Source organism: Buteo buteo, chromosome 1 (genome assembly GCF_964188355.1).
Source record: "Buteo buteo chromosome 1, bButBut1.hap1.1, whole genome shotgun sequence".
NCBI lineage: Eukaryota > Metazoa > Chordata > Aves > Accipitriformes > Accipitridae > Buteo > Buteo buteo.
The window spans coordinates 18,998,946-19,024,386 of NC_134171.1; the positions used below are offsets into that span (position 1 = coordinate 18,998,946).

The 25,441-nt window shown below is 38.5% G+C and overlaps 1 protein-coding gene across 4 annotated transcripts in view; it reads right to left on the reverse strand.

The window, feature by feature from the left end:
• Positions 1-25,441, reverse strand: part of KCNIP4 (potassium voltage-gated channel interacting protein 4) — a 230,105-nt gene that overhangs the window by 176,128 nt on the left and 28,536 nt on the right. The window lies entirely within an intron of this gene.

Consider the following 25,441-nt stretch of genomic DNA (forward strand, 5'->3'; position numbering starts at 1 on the left):
TCTTTTCTTCTGTTAGTGAAAATTCAGGCCTATTTCACCCATTTTCCAAGTAACTGACTGCTACCCATGTCACTCAGCCAGCCTCAGGTCCAGCCACCTCATCAGCTACAGCCTGAAAAAATCCAGCAGTTTCACTCACCTCTGATACTGAAAGACTCTTTCCTTTCTTGTTTGAACAAATTTTCTGCTTCTGGATACCATTCTGCCTCGCTGAAGCCAACCTTTCCCCTGCAGAAAGGGCCAGGGCCACTGAAGACACCAGACCAAAACCCTGCCGAGCTACAACCCACAGGTCAGGTGCAGCTCAGTAGAAGCCTTAATTAATTAGGAAGCAGGTGCCCCTGATCTGTCCACTAATACACCTGTTGGCTCTCCACATTGTCTGCTTTGTATAGCACAAAGGAAAATATTTTTTCAGAGCAACACTTGCATTTTTTCCTGTAAATTACCACCCATAAAATAAGAGTCATTAGATTGTAGGAGTAATAGAGGGAAAAAAATCTTTTCTTTCTTTCATTGTGTGGAAGTTTCTTGTAACATTGTTATTCTTAAATTTCTTTAAAATTGCTTTCAGCATTTTTTTCCCAGAAATATTCAACATTGGCCTAATGGATTCCCACTGATGTCTCTGACTTTAAGAAATAGATAGTTGGGCCAAGAATGTTTTTTTCTTAACTTACATGTGGTAAAGTTTAGCAAACTTAATTTTGGCTTACTCCCTCTTGGAAAACATATTCCTAGATACTTATACTAGAAATGTTGAAAAGCTTTTCAAAGACTTCTCTGAACTTTTCTGTATTCTTCCTTCCCATATCCTATGTGTAAGACAGAAATTGCTTTAAGAAGCATTATTGTTTTAAGGTCTTTTTTCACAGTTTTATAATCAAAAAGATCGCTTATTCTGTGGTTTGTTTTAACACATAATACAGGCCACCTAATCGCACCCGATCCTTTTTTATTAAACTTAAAATTCCCATTCAGTTTTTCTAGAAAGGAATAAATTCTTGATTTAAAAAGTTAAATCTGGCAATGTGTCCCTTTTGGAAATTTAGTTAGAGCAACCAATGGGTTTCTTCTCATCTTGCTTGACACTGAAAGCTTCCCCATATTGCTAATAATTTCTGTCACCCTTCACTGACTTTTTATTTTCCTGCTATGAGCTCATAGTTTTACTATTTTTACCAGGTATCTTTTTGTAACATTCTAACAAAACCATGTGAAAATGATGCCTGTACTCTGGGGAAGAAGTAACTTCAGATTCTCATTATCCTCCCTTCATCCAATATTTACCAGATGAAGAAGAAAGAAATTCTAAAATGAAATCCTACTACAATTTAGTTTCAATCATATTTTATTTGTAGAATTAAAGTTTATTAAATAAGCATAGATTTGCCTCTGCTTAAATTTGACCTTCAAGTGCAAGATTTAATAGGCTAAAGATTAAAGTAAATCAGGGTGGTTTGCTCATTCTTTTGCGTTATGAAGAGCTGCAAGGAGGAACTAAAACATGAAATAAAAACAGAAGCCACAGCTAGCTTGTGAAGGCAGATTAAGAAAAAGTATGAGCATTAGAAAGAGTTAAGTTATAAGCTATTCAAATGGAAAATACTTATAGTATTCTTTTATATATTGCTCATCAGATATATGCAAAATGTAATCTACAAAGAACAGTATTTATTTGTGGGCAATCCCATGGAGAGTCCGAAAGTTCCAAACAGTTTACTTACAATATTAGAGCTATATTTATTAACAAATATATAATTAATAACAAACATATAATCCACCATTAATTTTAGCTAACATAATTGCATACAGGAAATAAGCAACTTGTTTCAGCAAATAGATACATAGTATTATGGTGGTTATTCTCAGTTCTCTTTCTATTAATACCTTTGAAAAAGATGTTAATTAATATTAAAGAAATTCTGTTTGTAATGCACTGTCCCTGCACGGACAATGAAGATACTGATGTTAATAACACTTTAAATAAAACAGAGACAAACCAACCAAGAACATCTTTCAAAAAAAATCCAACTACAAAATGGCATATTGATCCTTGATCCAAAATAACAGAATTTCTGACTTTCAAGGCAGTCTTCATAGACTTCATTTATCAGAACCTAGATTTGGACAGCACATATTTTTTTGAACCAAGCTCAGATACGTCTTCAGACCACAAGGACCTCTCAGGTCAGGAAAAAAAAAGTTATGAGTAGGGAAGTCTGCGAGATGTTTCAGTTGCTTCAGAGTATCTGCAAGCAGAGACAAAGCACACACCTTCTTATTGTAGGCTGACATTTCTATTTCTGGCTAAACCTCAAAAGTGTCCAGCTGGGTGAAAAAGCAAACAAGTAAAAGATGGGGGTGTCCGTGGCAGTCAGGGCCTTGACACTGGCTGTGGAGAAGGCTCATTTTAGTCCTATACCATCTAGTATTTCATCCATACTGAGTAACACACCGCGTAAAGTGCTGAAGCAATCTCTGCTAATGCCCACTGACTTCTCCCTGCCTAACACCTCCTCAAAATAATAATCAACAAAAATAATCAACAAAATTGCTCCACCTGAAAGGTAGGGGGGGATTTTCAAAGCGGCGTGAAGAAGACATTGGTGAGGTCTCCACAAGACAGTTATCAGGTGGGTAACGTACAGGGTAGCAAGGTCTGCGCACGGAACCTGTCCAAGGCAGAGGTAGGAGCACTCAACCCTGGTGCTCGGACATCCTGGCAAAGCAGAAACCAAAATGAAACAGGCAACAGCCCTATTTGTTTAAACAATGCCTGAGAAACAAGATAATTGAGAAATAAGGTGAAAATGTGTGCTTTCATGTTTGATCCTCCCCTCATTTCTATTGTTATTTATATCACACTGGGTGTATGCATAAAAACATTTACGTGCAGAATCTTGCACTAATGGCTGACTGTAGCAAACATGGAGATTTTAATGTAATCTTTCCTTTTAAGTGAAATTTATTTTTACACTCTGTATTAATGAATTTGAAATCAAATGTTAATCAAAGCTTGAAGGATCAAGAAAGTAATGCTGAAACCATACAGAAAGTTAAGTTTACAAAAGAAGCTGAAGAATAACTTCTTCCCTGTTAAATTAATTCTGTTTGTGTTTAGGGCTATCTGCTCCCATTCCCTCATTCATTCTCTGTCTGGTGGCCCACCATACTCTTCTCCCTTTATACAACATTTATTTTTCACATACTTGTTCAGGTTTTTTTCTTCTTTACATTCTATATAGCTGTCTTTCTGCACAAAACTCCACCTAGAAATACAATTACTTAAATAAAAGGAAATCCATAGTCAGAATCAACGTGACATTTGCACACCCCCCATATTTTCATTTAGCCTCCATTTTAAATGTCTCCTTTTCTACAGTTTGCCCTTGCTACTTGTAAAGGCAGCAATCTCTCCCCACTCGGGACTGTATCCCATTCCATCAGTGTATTATACCTAGCAAAGTAAGAATCTAATATTGGTTCAATACAAATACTGCTGTGACAATAATTATGGAAATGACAGTTAGTTATAACTTTAATTTAATAAAATGATAAGATCAATTAACAACTGATACATGAAGTGGTTCTTGTAATTTTTTTTAATAATCCTCCAAATAATTAAATCAAATTAAATAATTAAAGGGTGAGAATTATAATTTAATCAAAATTAAACCTGTTCCATTCCTAATTTGAGTTCATTGCAGTAAAGCAATTTGTTAAAAGAATATTACTCAGGTTACAGTATCATGCATTCATGTGATGAAATGCCAGAACTAAATTTCCCATAGAACTCTAAGCCAGGTGCTTTGGGCATATGAACACTGATATGATCTTTAATTACATGATTTCATTATTTTCCTTCAAGACCTTTTTTCACTACATTTACAGAAAGAATGGTACTCATTTAACGAAGAGCTATTTAATATTTTCTTTCCTCCTGTTTATCCGCTCTGTGGTCTCACAACTAATTTGTTGCACACTATCCAAGACCCGCTCTGAAGGAAGGGAGTAATATTTTCCTCATCAGCTTTTTTACAGAGCTCATCATGATAGGGCCTAAATATTTCATAAACATGACCAAATTTACTTTTATAAAATCTCTGTGACACAATTGCTCCTAGTTTGCAATAGCAACACCGAAGCAAAGGGAACTAAATACAAGTTAGGTTAACACACAAAAAAGGGAAGAGCTAGTGCAATTCACATTGGATTTAGAATACGAGAAATTTGTAACGCTTGCTCTCCCGTACTGCCCAAACCTGGTGCAACCTAAATTCAAACAGCATTTCTAGTTTGGACCTCAGAGTTTCTGGCACACCAGTACTCATGCAGTAACACAGAGGTGATGTGGTGTAAGCTAGCTGCCACGCAAGCTTTGACATTTGTAAGCATGAAGCAGCCTGAAATCCCTTACCCAGAGGGTCCTCAGCCTGGTGCAGTATGGGTGGCTCTGAATGGCAGAATACTTGGCGCCAAGGGGATGTTGCTCCTACATACACCTATATTCATATGTTTCACAAGGTTTTTACTCTGTTGGAACATATATTCTAGTTTGTCACAGTTTAACCCCAGCCACCAACTAAGCAGCATGCACCCACTCACTCACTCCCCCCCCACCCAGTGGGATGAGGGAGAAAATCGGAAGGAAAAAGGTAAAACTTGTGGGTTGAGATAAGAACAGTTTAACAGAATAGAAAAGGAAGAAACTAATAATGATAATAGTAACAATAATAAAATGACAATAATGATAAAAGGATTGTAGTATACAAGTGATGCACAATGCAATTGCGCACCACTCACTGACTGATGCCCAGTTGGTTCCTGAGCAGCGATCCCCCCAGGCCAACTCCCCCCGGTTTATATACTAGACATGATGTCACATGGTATGGAATATTCTTTCGGCCAGTTTGGGCCAGCTGCCCTGGCTGTGTCACCTCCCAGCTTCTTGTGGCCCTCCAGCCTTCTTGCTGGCTGGGCATCAGAAGCTGAAAAATCCTTGACTTAGTACAAACGCTACTGAGCAACAACTGAAAACATCAGTGCGTTATCAACATTCTTCACATACTAAATCCAAGACACAACACTATACCAGCTACTAGAAAGGAAATTACCTCTATCCCAGCCGAAAGCAGGACATAGTTATATGTCCTCTGAAAGTAATACTGCTCTGAAAGTAAGAGTGCTCCACGTGGTAGCAGGAACAGAAGATTCGCTCCTGAGCCACAGTCCTGATTTGAACTAAAATGCTAATATATTCACAATGTATAGACAACATTGGGTCAACCAACAGTAATCTCACTTTTTTTCCAGAAGTGATAGCACAGGGCATTGTTAATGCTTCTTCTTTTCTACTTTGCAAAATAGTCCCACTAGGAAGTGGGATGTAAAAGTGTACTTTTTTTTTTTTTTTCATTTTCAAGGTTAGCCAAAAAACTTGAGAACGAAGAATGGCTGTCATCTATTCTAGAGTACCACTACACAATCAAGCATGCAAGAGCTACAGAGCCAGAACAGGGAATACAAATCTCTAACAGCATTGTTAGGATACTATAGAACAGGAAAAACTGAGGTTCTCATCCTTCCTATGCAGAGCCTGTAAAATTGCACAAGTATCCTTGTGATCAGAGAGCAGGAAAAACAAAATAAGCACTGTTACAATTTTTTTTAACCCTATGTTATTAATCTCTTTATAATGAACTATTAATATATATGTCACAACAATGGTGAAATCCTGACTTCACGTAAGTCAGTGGAAAAAACTATTGACCTTTATGGGGCTAAAATCTTACTGTAAGAATTAAAATATAGACACTGTCCAACAAAAGCAGAGAAACTCCACAGCAAATTTTCAGATTAATGTGAACACTACCACCTAACTACTAAGAATAAGGGTGACTTAAAAATAGTTCAGGCTAAGTAATAGATCTCTGTAACTTTCATATAGACAAAGAAGAAATTAAACAGAAAGTATTTTAGGTTAAAAGGTTCTATAAATGAATGCAGTTAAAAGGGGTCATATTTTGCCAGTTGTTGATTTCATTTTAATAGAATTTTTCCCATAAAAACTTGTTCATTATAATCATACACAGTATTATCCACCTCTTATGCCAGTTTAGAACTGAAATAGGATTTTGTGAGGGCAGACTCACAGTTAGGTCCTGATAAAGTATATCATTGCTGCTCTCTGCTGGTCAAAGGAATTATTCCTTTATTTAAAACCCTGTAGAGGAAATTCAGAAAATTTTGTAGGAAGCACAGTAAATATCACAGGAATAGGAAGATCTTTTATGGCATTTAAATCACCATCTCAGTCATCACAATGATTTGGTTTCATTGGTATGTCTGTATTCCTGAGACCATCAAAATTAGTAATAAATACTGGAATTACACAAACAAAACTCCACCTTCACAGATCATGACATTCCAATTCATAAACATCTAAAATCACTTTTGCTTGAATACTCAAATTGTGAAATCACACAGCAGAGCCTAAAATTCCTTAGAAATCAAAAACGATGAAAATGTAATGCTATGAGGTTCACCAGACATGATGGGACAGTGCAATGTTAGAACTGAAGACCATTTCACAGATCAAAGACAATAACTTCCATCGCCATTTCACGGTATTTATCACAGTGAGCAGTGTGACAATCTTAGTGTGTAGATCCTATTTTTTTAACTGTAATTTGTTAACAGAGGCTGCTGACTGAAATTACACTGGCATCAAAGTGGTTTTACTTCATTTTCATATTATTAAAACAACCATTACTAATTTTATTTTGGGATCCTATAGAGTTTCTGCTGTCAGAATTTGTGGTATACCTGACTTGTATTTCAGAGTGTTGCTTTTTTTTCCAGGTCGCCAAGTAGTACTGTAAAATTTTCTTTTCATTCTATAATGTAATGTGGCCCAGTTCTAAACTCAGAACTGTAAAGGTCCAGAAATACAGAATTTAAAGTTGTAAGTCACAGTTCTGCAGGAGTGTGAAAAAACAGAGGACACCTGTCAGATTCATTCTTGATGGATAAACCATAGGACACAGAAGGAGTTAGAATGAGAGGAGAAAAGTGAGGTACCTAGTGCAGTTGTAGAGAAGCCTGACTGAGAAACAAGACATTTGCACTTAATGGAAGGCAAAGCAAGATAAATGCAATGGTGTAGAGGGCTTGTGGTAAAGGGTCAAATGTAAAGGGAGTAAGGAAAACATTTAAGTAGTTAAAATGTAAAGCAACAGGTTTCTGTTGTGCCATGATCTGACTTCGAGGACCGAAGATTTGCACAAGATTGAAATATCAACATTTTCTGAAGTATAAAGGCATTGTGTCCAGAGTAGATCAACTATCTAGTTACTAAGGAGGATAGATAGACAAAGGAAGCTACAACAATTATGAGTCAGAGTCTGAACAAAACCTCCAATTGTATGGACTATCTGCAAAAGGGGTAGTTTTAGATAAAGCCATTAAGGAGCAAAAGCAAATTTTGGTTCAATTCAGGTTTTCTAACTTCACCTTAAAGGATCTAATTGAATCTGTATATTAGTACTATGACAACCAGTACAAACTTTAATAGATCTCATTTATAATATTCCTAATGTTAGCATTCAGACCTTCATAAGTATGAATTACCTGGCAAAGTACCCTCTGAGCCAGAAGGATGGCTTATGTGTGAACATCCTTTTTTCCTCAACCTATGTATACTTGTTACTCTTGGAAGTTCACGCACATTTAACAAAATATATTACCTAGCATGTACTTAAGACATGAGCAACTGTCTGATCAGTGTTATCTCCTGAAAACCTGCTTTGATTCTTTGCCTCAGCTAAAGTGGCAAAGAATTTTGTCAAAAAAGAACAAACAAATATAAGTTTCCTACCATTTCTAGTTTCAAGCATCTTTAAGATCTTACTGGACTGCTTAATTTCTATTTGAATTCTGATATAAATACAAGTCTCACTTTTGGAGCTCTGAGCCAGGTAGTCCTCAGATAAGTGGTGGCACTGGGTAACTATTGCTCACTATGAACTGAGATTTCAAAAGCAGCTCCAAAATAAACATCAAATTACCATAGTGTGAAAATCATTTCCTCTTTTCATAAAGAAGTATTTTATGGTAGACTAAGCTAATTTTAAAATTTGCTCAACTATGAGATGAAAATTATACCAAATCAGTATATAAAAAAGTAAGACTCCTTCCACAAATCATGTCAAATAATATAGTATCTGTACCTAGCAAGAAACACAACTCAGTTTGTTCAGTTAATCAAACAATTTATTTAGCAAAGTACGGAAATATGAATAATTTATTTGTTTTGACTGCAAACTCATGTTTTTCTTAATGAAATATCTCAGCACTTGTACATGGACACATTTAGCCATAGTCTGGGATTACAAAAATTGATTTGGCTTTGAGCATAGAACATTAAAAGAAATTGCTAGCTAAAAAGTATATTCCCAAATGGCTCAGCTTTACTTGAGGTCAATGCACTTCACTTTATGACAACATAAATAAGATGCAGAAAAACATTTTGTGATTTCTGTGACTGTTTTCTAAAACTCTACTTTGGATTAAGTAGCTTACAAAACATACTGAAGTGATTGTCCAATATATTGCTACAGACAGAAATCTCCAGGCTTTCTTGTACAAATATATATCCATCACATATACACTCAATTATTCCAAAACCATCATTAATGGCAAAAAAAGTACATGATTAGAACAAATACAAAATTACATTTTACTTCCTTTTTTCCTTAATTTTCATTTTTATGTTGTCATTCCAAGTTATCAAGACATCGATTTCAAACTGTTTATTTTTAATTGTTAATATTAAAATGTAATCAAACATCCATATACCAACATTCTTTAATGACAACTGCGAGATTTCAAAATCTAAGCCTTATAAGTATCTAAACTCTGCAGCCAATTTCATTTCCTAGTGCAAAGAGCTAGGACTTCAAATCCAAGCATGAAAAAGTATTAGACCATTCATTACCTTTATCAAAACCACAAAGATTTGTCATGTCCATCTCTATTAAGCAAGAATGGTTTTTAAACTGTTTCCCATAAAATTTCAGATAATTTTCACTTGGCCCATGCAATGTAGCCAAAACCCTTTTTCACATCGTCTGAGAAAAAAAGAAGATAATTCTAAACCAAGTCAACACGTAAAGCTTGTTTGTCACTCAAGCCCTTTACCTCCCTTCTCAGAGAACAGCTTCTTATAAAGCCACTTTTTTTGGTGGTTTTGTGGTGGGTGATTGACATATTGTGATTGGGATCACAATCACTTGCTTCACCTCCCTCCCATTGTCTGAATAAAGTATGGATTTAGATTAAGAACTCAGGTTCAGTCTAGGAGAAATTCTGAGCAATTTAGGCTATTACATGAAATTCAGAGAATTGTTCTTTCTGAATGCATCTCTTTACTGGATTCCCAAACACATCAGCGGCAAGTCTGCCTCAACTCTGCTTCACCACCTCGGCATCACTGTGGTCAATGAGTTGCACCTCCTCTCCACAGCTTTTTTGGCTGTTGGTTTCTTTATCACCATGTGCTCGTTCAGAGCAACAGCACGAGGGCAGGCATCTGGATGTGGTAGAAGCAGTACACTATGGTATACTATAAAAAGTATAGTACACATCTTACAATGTAATTTTTACCTGTTCACCAGCAGAGAGTGAAGAAATCAAGACTTCCTAATGATGTCTCTAAAGATATAAACAATCTGGGACCCACATCCAAAGAGATGGTAACCCTCTCTATAACCTCAAGGCTAAAAGCAACCACAGATAGGTTAATTCAGCTACCTCTCTCACCATCTATCTACACGTAAAGTTAACTTAACATCCAACTAATAAGCACATGATAATATTGCCTTACCAAGCTGTACTCCTCATGGCATTTACCATTCTACCTTTCACCTCAAGCTGATAAACCATTTTGTGTCACTGAAGTCTGAGCTCAGCATGAAATGGGAGGAGGTATGAATTGCACTGTGCTCTGTGTTAGACTCAGTAGTTTTAAATGAGTACCCCAGGAGACATAATGAAAGAACTCAAATGAATGCTTTTCCCATTATCATTTTCTGTAATGATTTTTGTTGTGACTGATAAGCTCCATCTTATTAAGAGATACTGTAACCATTTCAAATTTCTGTGTGGAGAGAATGAAAGTATGCTGAGACCAGAGAAATGTAACTAAAGGAAATTGAAAAAAAGAAGAGAGAAAGCTTGCTGTTCTACTGTTAAGTGTTATTTATCATATATGCTCAGGGTGTCTTTGGGATAAAAGCACAAACTTTACAGTGGAATTCAGTTCCTACAAACATTACAAAAACTTAAAACTTCCTGGGGGCCTGGTGGAAATGGTGAGGAGCTGAGTAGACACCTTCAAGAACCTGCCTGCTCCTTCACACTTTGGCCATTGCTCAAGGGGAAAGCAAAGTGACACTGACTGACAATGGGCTTTTCTCAGGTCTTTCTAGGAGCCAAGCACTTGCCCAGGGTCATAGAATCACAGAATGGTTTGGGTTGGAAGGGACCTTAAAGATCATATAGTTCCAACCCCCCTGCCATGGGCAGGGACACCTTCCACTAGACCAGGTTGCTCAAAGCCCCATCCAAACTGGCCTTGAACACTGCCAGAGATGGGGCATCCACAGCCTCTCTGGGCAACCTGTTCCAGTGCCTCACCACCCTCACAGTGAAGAACTTCCTTACATCTAATCAAAATCTACCTTCTTTCAGTTTAAAGCCATTACCCCTTGTCCTATCACTACATGCCCTTGTAAAAAGTCCCCCTCTGGCTTTCTTGCAGGCCCCCTTTAGATACTGGAAGGCTGCTATAAGGTCTCCCTGGAGCCTTCTCTTCTCCAGGCTGAACAACCCCAACTCTCTCAGCCTGTCTTCACAGGAGAGGTGCTCCAGCCCTCTGACCATCTTTGTGGCCCTCCTCTGGACTCGCTCCAAGAGGCCCATGTCCTTCTCATCTCAGGGGCACTGGAGCTGAACACACTATTCCAGGTGGGGTCTCATGAGAGTGGAGTAGAGAGGGAGAATTGCCTCCCTCAATCTGCTGGTCAGGCTTCTTTTGATGCAGCCCAGGATACGGTTGGCTTTCTGGGCTGCAAATGCACATTGCCATGTCATGTTGAGATTCTTGTCAACCAACACCCCCAAGTCCTTCTCCGCAGGGCTGCTCTCAATCCATTCTCAGCCCAGCCTGTATTTGTGCTTGGGATTGCCCAGACCCATGTGCAGGACCTTGCACTTGGCCTTGTTGAACTTCATGAGGTTCGCACAGGACCACCTCTCAAGCCTGTCAAGGTCCCTCTGGATGGCATCCCTTCCCTCCAGCGTGTTGACTGCACCACACAGCCTGGTGTCATCAGCAAACTTGCTGAGGGTGCACTCAATCCCACTGTCCATGTCACTGACAAAGATGTTAAACAGTGCCAGTCTCAATACCAACCCCTGAGGAACACCACTCATCACTAGTCTCCACTCGGATATTGAGCCGTTGACCACAATTCTTTGACTGCGACCATCCAGCCAATTCCTTATCTACCAAGTGGTCCATGCATCAAATCCATGTCTCTCCAATTCAGAGACAAGGATGTTGTGCGGGACAGTGTCAAATACTTTGCACAAGTCCAGGCAGATGACGTCTGTTGCTCTTCCCTTATCCACCAATTGTGTAACCCTGTCCTAGAAAGCCACCAGATTTGTCAGGCACGATTTGCCCTTATTGAAGCCATGTTGGCTGTCCCCAGTCACCTCCTTATTTTCCATGTGCCTTAGCATAGTTTCCAGGAGCATCTGCTCCATGATCTTGTTGGGTGCAGAGGTGAGACTGACTGGCCTGTAGTTCCCCAGGTCTTCCTTTTTTCCCTTTGCAAATAAAGGGGTTATGTTTCCCCTTTTCCAGTCAGTGGGAACTTTCCCAGACTGATACGACTTCTCAAATATGATTGATAGTGGCTTAGCTACTTCATCTGCCAGTTCCCTCAGGACCCACGGATGCATCTCATCAGGCCCCATGGACTTGTGCACCTTCAGGTTCCTTAGATGGTCTCAAACCTGATCTTCTCCTACAGTGGGCAGTTATTCATTCTCCCAGTCCCTGCCTTTGCCTTCTGCAATTTGGGTGGTGTGGCTGGAGCACTTACCAGTGAAGACTGAGGCAAAAATATCATTGAGTACCTCAGTATTCTCCATGTCCCGGGTAACCAGGTCTCCCGTTTCCTTCTGGAGAGGGCCCACATTCTCTCTAGTCTTCCTTTTATCACCAGTGTACCTACAGAAGCTTTTCTTGTTGCCCTTGATGTCCCTGGCCAGATTTAATTCTATCAATCAGGGCTTTAGCTTTCCTAACCTGATCCCTGGCTGCTCAGACAATTTTGCTGTATTCCACCCAGGCAACCTGTCCTTGCTTCCACCCTCTGTAGGCTTCCTTTTTGTGTTTGAGTTTGTCCAGGAGCTCCTTGTTCATCCATGCAGGTCTCCTGGCATTTTTGCTTGACTTCCTCTTTGTTGGGATCCATCACTCCTGAGCTTGGGGGAGGTCATCCTTGAATATTAACCAGCTTCTTGGGCCCCTCTTCCCTCCAGGGCTTTATCCCGTGGTACTCTCCCAAGCACATCCCTGAAGTAGCCAAAGTCTGCTCTCCTGAAGTCCAGGGTAGTGAGCTTGCTGTGTGCGCTCCTCACTGCCCTAAGGATCCTGAACTCCACCATTTCACGGTCACGGCAGCCAAGGCTGCCCTTGAGCTTCACATTCCCCATCAGCCCCTCCTTGTTGGTGAGAACAAAGTCCAGCATACCACCTTTCCTTATTGGCTCCTCTATTACTTGGAGAAGGAAGTTGTCATCAATGCATTCCAGGAACCTCCCGGATTGCTTATGCTCTGCTGTGTTGTCCCTCCAGCAGATATCAAGGTGGTTGAAGTTCCCCATGAGGACCAGGGCTTGTGAACGTGAGGCTGCTCCTAGCTGTCTACAGAGGGCCTCATCCTCCTGGTCTTCCTGGTCGAATGGCCTGTAGCAGACCTCCACTATAATGTCACCTGTCCCTGCCCTCCCTTTAATCCTGACCCATAAGCTCTGGATCAGCTCCTCATCCATCCCCAGGTGGAGCTCCATGCACTCCAGCTGGTCATTGACATAGAGGGTGACACCCCCTCCTTGTCTCCCCTGCCTGTCCTTCCTAAAGAGCCTGTATCCTTCTATTCCAACACTCCAGTCACAGGAGCCATCCCACCACGTCTCCGTGATGCCAATAAGATCATAGCCCTGCAAACGTGCACATGCCTCTAACTCCTCTTGTTTATTCCCCGTGCTACGTGCATTTGCACAGAGGCATTTAAGTTGGGCCCCTGATGAAGCTGACTTACTGGCTGGAATTCCTCTGTGTTGCTCTTGAGGTGCTCTCCTGCTGACCTGTGATCCCCCTCCAGGCTCTGGGCATCTATTGCCGGCACTGGCATCCAACGGGTAGGAGTAGGATGGATTGAGGTTTCCCTCCCCCAGCAACTTTAGTATAAAGCCCTCTTCACCAGCTTGGAAAGCCTATGACCAAAGATGCTCTTCCCCTTCTCTGACAGATGGACCCGCTGTAACACTGCGTAAAGGGGACACCCTGGCATTTCCTATCCCCCAGCACCAACTAGTGACATAAGGCTCATTTTAGGTTTTGCACAAGTTTTGAAGGGCTCAGCAGACCACAGTGAGAGTCTGTGATCTTGTGGTCAGCTTATGAAATGTGTACTGATCATCTGTCATGAAGGAATCCACTGCCAGCGGCCATGGGCTTTGTGTAGATTGCCTCCTGACCAAGCATGAACATAAGTATCAAGGGCTTACAAGCACAATGATCTCACCAGTGCCTGTGACTCTTGGGCAGGAAAGCAGTTTCCTTGGAGGAAAGCAGGTAAGGTGCAAAAAGTAATCAAATGGATTGTATACATGGCAATCCTGTGACTATGACAGATATTATGGATGTAAATTTTCTCTTACAACCTGTAAAAATAGGAGCAAGAGCCATTCCATATCACTTGACCTCACTGGTGAGGCCATCAGGATGGTCTAGACACAGCCTGAAACTTCTGAACTCTTTTATTGTCTATTGCTATTATTGGCAGGATGTGCTACCTTGACTACCTTACCAGACTAACATTTTAGTAAGTTAAGTGTCAAGCGTTCTGCTTAAAGAAACTGAAGAGGAGAAAGTAAAGCTCGCAATACATAATGTGAGCCTTATAATACGGTGGCAGGTAAAAAGCATCACGTCACTCAAGACACTCACAGGGTAAAGCTTACTTTATCTTACACACTGGCACTGCAAAGAAAAAAAATTAAATGCCATTTTATTCATGTCTGCATTTGTTTCTGGCTTCTTATCTGCAAGATAACAAACAGAACTGTGCAACCACTGCAGGTCTGGGGTGAAAAGCCTAGAAGTGCTCTAACGCCCTGTAACTCCACAGCAAATTTTCTTTAACAGGTGTTATCAAAAGTGAAGAGATTACATGCTGCAAATTTGCTCTCCACCTCTGCCCTCACTACAACTCAGACATTAAGTTTTCTCTGACATCTCCCATCTTTCAACACTAGTTGGATTTAACACTTTCAAAAATTTTAACTAGGGAACACCTCGAGCTAAGAATGGGAGTTTTTCTCTGGTTTATCTCTGAAGACAAACCAGCAGGGTTCTTTGCTTAATATGCTGATAAACATGGATTACTACCATTACAGCTCAGAAAAAACATTTGGAAACAGTGGCTCTTTCTACCATGGCATTATTTAAGCCAAGAAAGCAAATTACATTATCATCTCTTCCATTAAGAAAAAAACCTTTGACAGTGGCCTCTAATAAAAGTTCTTCATTCTGCTGGTGATGAATGAACCACCAGAGAAGTCCTGAAGACTGAAGGGCAGGAAAGTGAATATCTGCTTCCTAGAGGGTGACAGAAAACTCTTTTTCCTTTGACAGAAAAAGGCCAAGAAACTAAAAGCTGACTGAGAAATTTAAGAGCTGTTGGATAAGTACATGGCAGTCAGTGGGTTACCTTGATGCACTAAAAGTTCACTGGAGGTGGGCTCAATTTCACTAAGAAAAGCAGTGCTCAGAGGCTGGAGTTAATGAGAATATTTTGCAACAGCTGTATGTATAATAACCTGAAAAGCTATCAAAATATATTAATGTAAAAGTCATGTAGAAATGGATTATACTAAGGTTAGTAACTACATAGTTCTCGGATTACATGCATTTATTCCAATACACAAACAGATGCTTAAACAAATTTGCCATTGAACTGACTACTTATTCATTCATTTATTAATGATGGTTTTTATAGTGGGCTTTTTAAGATTCAGTGAAACAAATGAAGCCTTTTTCCCTTATCTGTTCTCTGAGACTTCTTAGCATATCACAGATAATAAGGAGGTTATTTGTATTGTTTCTTGCTAGTATTACAAGTACCTCAGTTTGTTTCCTTGATTTTAGCTTCTTTGATTGTGTAACATTATAGCAAAAACATCACAGAGAAAAGAAACAAACAGAAAAACAAAGAATTAAGGAGATATCTGGATAAATAACTTGAAGGTTTTGGTGCTACTGGCAGAGGTTGGGGCTTTTTGCAGCTTAGATATGATGGGATGAAGCTGTGCATTCACACAACATTATGTGATGTAGGCCCCAGCTGGTGTTAATGGAAGAACTAAAGCTGCCTTATCCTTCTCTGGCTCAATAAATCAGTGCCTGAGTTAGACTAATAAAAAGGAAAAAGCTGTTTTCCAGGCAGCAGGCATAGTTGCACAGCAGGTTTGCCAAGTCTTCAAGTCTAAAAGGCGTAAACAATGAGGAACTCTTCCCCAGGAGCATTGGTTTTAAGCCTTTTTATCTGATTCTATAGCAATACAGCACTTAAAACACATTTAATCCGGTCCTTTACTTCCTCAGCATTCATGTTAGTGCATACACTTGTAAACTGAGCAAACTGTGTTTTAAGAAATACGGACTTCTGCGGTATATCAGATTCTCAAAATTCTGCTTAAAAAATAATAGTGTATTAAAACATGGATAATCACTTCCACACCATTCTCCAGCGCTCCACATGATTTGAAACCAAAAGAAAACCTGATGCCCCATCCATTTATAAACGGGCCTGCTTTTACATAATTAGGTGTGAATATCTATTATTGTGGTTTGCGCATATGCTTCAGCACCGATTACTTTTCATCTCTTTCTCTTTTAATTTTTTCAAGCAATAACTTTAGTAGTTTTCCTGTAAAAATGTTCAGCTGTACAGCAGTTTAGCTGTAGAAATGGACATGCGAAACAAACGTGATTCATGAGAAATACTAAAATTATTACCCCAGAAACAGAGTCCTGAGTTTAATTCACAGAACAGATAAAAATTAAGCTATTTCCTCAGATAGTGGTATACAGAGAGTAACAGTAAAAGAGTTCTGCTTTCATCTCTATCCATCTCTTGGCTTCTGTGCTGAAGATGACAAGATTTCTAGTTAGGGACGGGTGCCCATTTAAAGTTGGGCTGACAATGCCAACTACTTTCACATGGGCAATTGCAAGTGTTTCATGTACTTTTATTCAAACACTTCCAAAATGAAGGCTTACAACTAATTGCAAGCCCATCTGTCTTTCATTGCTGTTAGCATCACAACCTTGTGTATTTTGAGAGGCGTTTAGCAGCTGCAGGCTGGAGATCAAGAGCTTGCTCTTGCTGTTTGCAGCTGCCGTGAGAGAGACAAGCGTGCCCTCGGTGGTGAGCCAGGCTGCGGGACAGCCCCGGACCCACGCACACAGCCAGAGCTCAGGCAACCTTCTCTCCTTAGACCTAGGAGCTGGGGAGCATCCCTTCAAGGGGAAACAACGAGGCTGGTTTTATGCAAATCCTTTGTATTGCACTCACCTGAGCAAAGCAAGAGCAGGATCAGATCCACTTGCTCTGCTGTCAAACAATTACGGAGAGCAGCGGTTCTCTCCCTCAAGCTTGGCGAGGGGCTCATTTTCATTCAAATCTTACGTGGTGCTTTAACTGTTCTTAAACTAACTGTGAAAGTCAGTAGAAAATGTGTACTATCGTAAGTAAATATAAAATCTTTTCAAAATGAGCACCTACCAAACTACATATTGTAAGGTATATCACTTTCTGTAATATTCTTTGGCTCCATATGTTTAGCTTAGGGCAATATGAACATTTTCTTATGTTTCAGCTTCCTCTCTGCAAGATGGCAAAGAGTAACTCATTCATTTTTTTAAAGCTCCAAGGGATGGCTCTGCCAAGACCAATAAAAAGCACACTTACGGTTTATATGTTTGTTTCTATGTTATCTATAAATGTTGTCTATATTGCAGCGTTTGCAGTGCCATAAATTAACGATTCTACATTAAAATCACGTTCTGCCAGATCTTGAAAGTTTCCTTTTAATTAGAAGAAAGGCAAATCTAAGAAAAACCTAAGACCTCTGACTCTGAAGACATGGGTATACAGAGAAAACGGGCCCAATATTTGGTAGCTAACTTTTTCTTCCCTAAAGAAAAAGAATTAAAAATACAGTGTGACAAAATTGCCATGGTTACAAAGTCTTCACCCTACTGAAGAGTGATAGGAATTAATATATAGCCTAAAGAATAAATATTTTACTGCTCTAATTGAACAGAAATGAGTAAGATTAATTTAAAAATGTGCCTTGAGGTTCCTTTAAGTCATCATCTCATAAAATGAACCTTAACACAAAACCAGAAATTTCAGTAACATTTTGCTCTCCATCAAAACACTGAAGTTGTATGAAAAGATGTAACAATTTATTATCATACAGTGCTTTCAAATTCAAGTCAACTTTGGGAAGGAAATACACTACAGAAAAGTTAGACTACAAAATCACCGGAGAGCTTAAAAGGATATGAAGAGTAATGTTCTAGAGAAATTACTCTTCAAGCTTTTTAATTGCTATGGAAAACCTACACTTATCCAAGGCCATTAACTTCAAGGTCAGCTTTAACTGAATTGTATACCTGTCTTGAAATCAGTGATGAACTGTGTACCCTTTTCTTGCCATGAACTATTCCTTAGAACTGTTACAAAAGTGATACCTCATTCAGGTTACCTGTATGGATACTTAATGTATTTATTATTCTGCTGTTCAGCAGCAGGGCTGAATATCAGAAGGACATTCCTCAGAGAGAATGGGCGCAATCTGGAAAGGCACATATCATTCTAGTACAATAGAAAAATATGTTGCCTCTAGGAAAGAGAAACCAAATAATTTCCTTTACAATCTTTATTAAGGATGAATTTGGTATTTAAGTATATTAAAATTTTTTATCATTCAAAGATATTTTCTCATTATTTTGTTTGGCAACATTAGGCAGGTCCACATAGTGGACTCTGAAAATAAAACAGAGGAAGTAAACTTTTTTTATAAAGTGTAGATAAGCCTTTTAAGATCAGAAGCTCAATGGCTTTTAGCAAGGGAGATACTTATTTATGTTCTTTTCCACCCACACTAATTCTATGCAAATTAAAAATGTAATTATATGGCTGGTTTTTCTACCAAATTCAGCTTCATTTGAAATTCATTATATAAGATCTGTGTAGGAAAAACTAAACATTTGGAAAGACATTGTTGGGGTTTTCTCACCAGAAAACCTTCCCTAGACAGAAAAAAAGTTAAATATTGGTATATAGGAGAATTATTGTTTATGAATGTAACAAAATATACCGTCATTCAGTCTTCAAAGATTGCCAATGCAAGTCATCCCTGCGTGCATTCCTTTCTTTGTCATTTAGTACACTCAGAAGCAAAACTGCTCTACAGGAAACATTACAAAACAAGTGGAAAGGCTTAATATAAAGAGAAATTTATGACACAGTGTGCTGATATGGGAGTAGAACATTGACGAGTTACTTATTCTTCAGCTTAATTTTAGGGGCTTGTGTAACTGTGACTTCAAATCAATTCTACCTGGCTTTGTAAGGCACAGGAACAACTGCTTTTTTTTTTTTTTTTTAAATTAAAATTTATTTTAAACATTCTGAATTGACAAACCTTTTATTCACTCCTCACTCAACCCCATCTATTCCTCAGCTTCAACAGAGATCACGGACAAATATATGACAGGAAAAGTGGGCCCTGTTAAAGATGTAGGTGGTTAGGAATAGGTGCTTAGGATTTTACACCTGTGTAAAACACAGTGAGTGCAGTCAGACTTATGGTCTGACTGGACTTGTTTCCCTCTTAAAGATCTTATTTTTCTTGTCAGGTGTCATTCAAGGAATGGCAGGTCACTGATGATGAACTTGGTATTTGATTTCAAGAATATAAGTGGATGAACATCAGAAAGACAGTTCTTGATATTTAAAAGATTCCAGTTAATAGCACAGATGACTTGTGCTTCACAAGAAACATCTGATTCAAATACAAGAATGCAAATGTGGGTCTGGCACTTCAGGAATGTGGAAGGCTATGGAAAATACTCATAGCTACCACTTCATTATCCTTTCTGACACAGTGCTCGGAGAAGGAAATCAGCTTAATAGATCAAGGTGGCAAATTCTTCATTTATTTTGACTCCATTGATCTTTTATTTAATGTCCCCACACATACTATTAACATGAAAAACAATTTTTAATACACTTCCTGATTACAGACTGTACACAATAAATGCTACAGTTACTGTGATACCCTTTGTGTAATCATGGTTAATGGAAGTACAAAATATGTTCACAGAATCATAGAAAATACAGCTGAAAGATAATTCGATGGGTCAGAGACCCTTTCCCTTAATGAAGGAAAAAATATCAATTTATATTTTGGTAATTCCTGATAAATATTTGTCTCATTTTTTTTCTTTAAAATCCCCTATAAGCAGCAGGGTGGATTGTCTATGTGTAAGATACATGAATTGATCCTTCTATTAAGCTTGAATAAGGTTTTAGCTGGAATAGTAATTCCAAGAAAGTTGTGGACAACTTGGAGAAAGATTGGAAGACAGCAAGAAGATTTAAGACTAGAAGAAGATTTAAGGTCTAGGAACCTTGACCTAGCAGGAAAGACTGAAAGTACCAGGGTTATTTAACCTAGAAAAGAGACTGAAGGGACAATGGGTGGGTATGATAAAAAATTTGCCATAGGAACCAGGGGCAATCTTTAAATCCATAGCACCAAGGAAAGGAAATACCTACATTGAAACTGAAGGTATAAATGCTCAGTTTTCGTATTAGGGAAATCTTTCTGTAGCCACAGATAGTGAGGTGCTAGGACTGTTGAATCTCTACCCAAAAAATCTCCCTGGAAAGTGGCAAGAACAGTTGACTCTTTTAGGGCAAACAGGATAGATTTAAATGGCTTCTTGATGTTCTCTCCTATTCTGTTTTTCTAAGACTTTATCCTTTTGCTAAGAAGTTGCTTTTAATACCTAACTTACATCTATCTTTATCACATTTTCTACTCCATCCTACCCTGGTGGCAATGAGAACAGCTTCTTTTTTTCCACATTTCAGCAACATTTCACTTGTTTGAAACTCTGTGTTTCTCCTCAGCCTGCCTGCTTTCAATTTTTCCTAATGACGTCTAAACCTGTAAAAATAAGATGTCTACTTCACTGCTGTTCCCTTTATTCTCACCCTTCCCTTTATTCTTTACTGTAACTTGTTCTGTTACATAATATTTAGTAGTACAATTGCAACTATGGCCACAGTTGTATTAAACTATTTACTAAGGAAATTCTGGTATTTTGGAGATACAGATGAACATGTAGTCAAATTTTCAAAAATTGTCAATAGAAGTCTGAAAAAGAAGGATGCTCGTGAAAAACTTGTATGCCCATACTTGACTTAAAAAAAATTTCTAAGGCTGTCACTGTCATGGATCTTTAGATTAACAAATAGCAGATTTAGATGTTTATTCTTGAATGATACACAAGTGCAATCCAATTATTTTATAAATCCATTTGCTATTAGATAGTTTTAAAGATCTCCCCTCCCGCCTTTTCTTTCTTTTTTTTTCTTTTTCTTTTTTTTTTTTTAATGTAGTACAGCTGGAATCATAAGCCAAGAAAGATTGCTCTGAAATTCCAAAACAATGTAATATGAAGTATCTAATGACCTTGTCAGCGGCATGATTTGAATGGTGCTTTCTCTAAGTAATATTTATATGCAGCTGGATAAAGGCTACTAAAGAAGTCACAGAAGCCATCACAATTCCTGTAGATGATTACACTTTGACAGGTGTAATCATTCAATGTTGGTTGTTCCCTTCTCAGGCTAAGCTAATTACCACTGCATAGTTTTCCTGCTACCAGTATGCATGCAAAAATCCTCAGACAATACTGTCCTGTGCATTGCAGGTACAACAGCGTGTTCAAAAGTATATTGGGTATCTTTAATACTGTGAAAAGTCTTATGATACTAAGTAGCACTTAAGGAAACCTGGGGGAGGAAAAAGTTTAAATAGCTTCATGCTTTTTTCCCCATGCTCTTTTTCCCACTTTAGATTCACATTGGTTTTGATAACGGACATGTCAAAAAGAGAAGAAAAGCTCTACGTGTAATAACTGCTAAAGATTTGACTGGTAACACAAGATAGCTCTCTAAAATGTCGGGTTTTGCATAGTTTCACCTGTGTTATTGTATAGATAAGAGCTTCAGTCAGTGTAAAGAATCATAAAAATTTTAGTAAGCAACTCAGTAAGCAGCAATGCAACCTGAGCTTTGGATTTACTGGACATTTTTACTAATATCAACCAAGGTTTCATTGGTCCAAAGCATGTTACCATAGTTCAGAGCATGCTATCGAATAGCTGCATTATGTCTAGTTGGAGTAATTAATAGAAAACTGTTTAGAGCAGTGTATAACGAATGGTGTTCCAGTGTAATAACATAGGCAGGAGTAAGAAATAAAGAGGCAGTGAGAAGGCCAGGTAGAATTGAGAAAGGCAGGGAAAAGAGATGCTTCCAAATTCACAGGTTAACTGTGAGACTGCAAATTTATTATTAGAGAATTTTGACATAGTCAGTGGGTCTGAAATAGCATTTATCAAAGAAATTTGTAAGTGATGGTTAGGTTTGGAAACTGTCGTTTGGTCTGACAGCAGTAACAGAGAAATAGGTAACCTCCAACCTAAGAAAAGAGCTGAGAAACAGGACAATGTGAACAGTCCTGGGGATTGCTAAGAATATTATATCACAGTTTCTAACTAGTGTGTATGCAATAATTTGTACCAAGGTACAACTGTATTTCAAATAATGACCAGATTTTTGAAATGCCATTTTCTTTTGTGTCATCAGTGTCAGCATTTACCCTCAAAGTAGAAATTTCATGCCTGTGTAGCTCAAGATATTCATACCTGTGCATACAAATGTGTGATGTGCAGCTTAGTAAACATATAGTGGTGTGACTCCACACAGCAGATGCAACTTTGTAAACACATAGTAAAGTCACTCTTGAAAATCTCTCAGGTAATGTTTTCCTACAAGATACAGACACATTAGAAGGCATCTTTAACACAGGGGTTAAAGTATTTTTTAAATGGCTGGAAAATGAACTGTGTTCTGGGAAATATATTTAATCAAACAGAAAGATGTAAGCATTTCTTAACTGTCAAAATCACCTCTCTTCAGGATGTCTTTCTCATTTCTCCAATTATTTTTCTTGAACAATAGGAATGTGGAAGATTTAAGAGAGACCCTTAATGCTGCAGATTGAACTTTGTAGAACCTGAACAACTTCTGACTACTCTTATTTTGTCCTGCTGAGCCTTTAGGCAAGGAACTGAAAATTCCAGTTCTCAGTGTCCTCCCTGAGGCCAGTAGTTGACACACATGAAAAACTTTCCAGAAACACAAAGACAATAGATGCCAGACAATGGCAGAGTGGGGATCAAATGCTAGAGGATTTAGACATCATTACCTACCAGGAAACTATTCAATTATCCACTGTGACAATACCTGTTGCAGCTTGAGTTTTTACATGAATTATAATATCTGTAGAAAGAATGGAGTGCAAGTGAGGTTAGGGAGTTTTGTCAAAAAGCATCAGTTCCTAAAACAATTCCTTTTGAAATAAAAATCCTCTTAAGTTTTGTGAGAGTCAGACTCTTAGGTGGCACAAATCAACGCAGCTGTACTTTAGCAAAGCTATGGTACTTTGACTGGTACTAGTATTATGGTACTAGAACAACTAACTGAGGACTTCCTGATACAGAAGAGTCCCCATAAATACAAATACGTTGAAAACATGACATTTAAGGCCAATGTTGTAACGGGGAACTGATTATGCAGTGCAGGTTTACCCTTTCGATATTGGCTTTAACAAACCCATTTGGAAAATTCTGGTATTTGTGGGAACTCCCCTCTTTCTGCAGTGCAGATCTAAGTGAACAACGCTTGGGGGCAAATACACACAAAAATATGCTAGGTTTTTTACTGATGTCAGAATTCATAAATCTTCATGTTAGAAACAGATTTAAGTATTGATTCTTCCTCAAACTAAATGGAAATTTACTGATGAACACAACTGTTCATAAAATAAGAAGGCTGGCTTTCTAAATACTACCTTCATTTGGGGAACTTGATTCAAACTATTTAATTTCTCTGTGCTTTTTGTGTTCAGATTGAAGTCAATAATCCTGCTTCCACTTCACAAGAGTATTGTAAAGAATAATTAATGTCCATAAAGTAAATTGACAACATCTTTATCAATTTCTAACCATAAAATTGATCTTTGTGGTAAACCTGAAACCTTGCGAGATGATCCGTATGACTGAAAACTTGCTGGCCTTTCCTTCCTATGGATGCACTTAGATGTCAGCAAGGAGAGCTGGAGAAGCATCACCTACCTCAAAGTTACTAGCAGCTTGGAATGCAAAGACTTTGGATGCTCTGAACTAGTCTTCCATAAGACATACAAGCACAGAGGGAGTCCTAGTCCGGTACAAGCTACCATGACTTCTCATGTGTCACATGGAAGCAAAACACAAGCAAAGCTAGTAACATTTATCTTTTGTGCATTGAAATGTCACAACCTCACAAAGCTGAAGCCAATAATGCCCCTAAACAGTTAGGAGAACTGAATTAAAAAGTGAAAATGATGTTGGGAACTGACAACACACATGTCAGCGCTGGAAAAGCCACAGTTTCACAATTGTGAAAGGACACTATAGCAACAATTTGCATAAAGGTGAAGCCAAAACAACTCTACATACACAGCAGATGAAATACAAACTAGAAGATGAGGATGAAAGCTTCAGTGGCGATACCAGTAACACAGCCTTGAAGCTATGCTAAGCAAGACCTGCATGCAGAATTTTTAAAGGAATCCCTGTCAAAGACCAAATTCCTATTTCCAATTGCAGTCCAAACTCCAAGCATCGAGTTGTCAGTTAGTAAACATGGAAGTGAAATAAATACAAGGTCGGTATTGTGAATTATGGCTGAACAGTACATCAGGCTGAAATGGTTCTAAGCTGGTTTTCTACTGTTTGGCCACTTCCACTCATTATAGGAGTGGAATAATTCATATTTGCTTCACTAGTTTTGGTCAAAAGATAGTCCCAGTATATCCAAGGCTAAGAACTCATCCTGTCCCTCAGTATCTGTAAGAATCAGTGCCCAAAATGGATTGCTTGCGCCAAGTAGAAAGGATTTTTTTTTAATCATTACTTGACTTACTAAAATAGTGCTATAATTTTTACAAGAGTTAAGTCATAGTGTAAAGTGCCTCAAGGCTTTTTTGTTGTGCTCATAATGTGGAAAAAAAAAGTAGTGGAACAAATTACCTTACCATAAATTCTTTTTTCACTCCCTACTTTAAAAATGTTTTCACTTTCTAGGAACAGTGCCCTGTCCCACAAGTTTTGTCCCTCTCCTTTTCCAAATCTGACTTCTCCTTTTTCAGCTTTTCAGTTTTCTACAGCTGCTTTTTATTTTAACTTAAGAGCAACTTTCCCCATGTTTCTTTGCTTTTTAGGGGTTTACATAAACATGTAAGTCTTCTCCCACAAAATTTTCTGGTTTTAAAAAACACTCACTTTTTTCAAAGCCAAACTGCATTGCTTGGGACCTTACACAGACAGATACTTGTTCTTGGATCCATTCTGAGCTTCCATGAGGCTGCAGTGACTGTCAGTACACAGAAAAAAACAGCAGAACCTCTTGCCTCACTTCTTTGAGAGACACCACTGGTCTTTTTTAACCTGCTCTCCCCCTCCAGTGCTCTAGGAGGCAAAAGCACCTCCTTTCCAATCAACAGGAGGCCAGGATCATCAGCAGTACCCATTGCTCCTCACTCTCTACCTCAGCCTCTTGCTTTTCTTACATACTGCCATTAAAACAGCAGTTCACAAATTAAAAACCTGCTATGGTATAGCACAGGAGAGAGCTTAGGCATGAAATGGGGTGGGGAAATTAGTGAC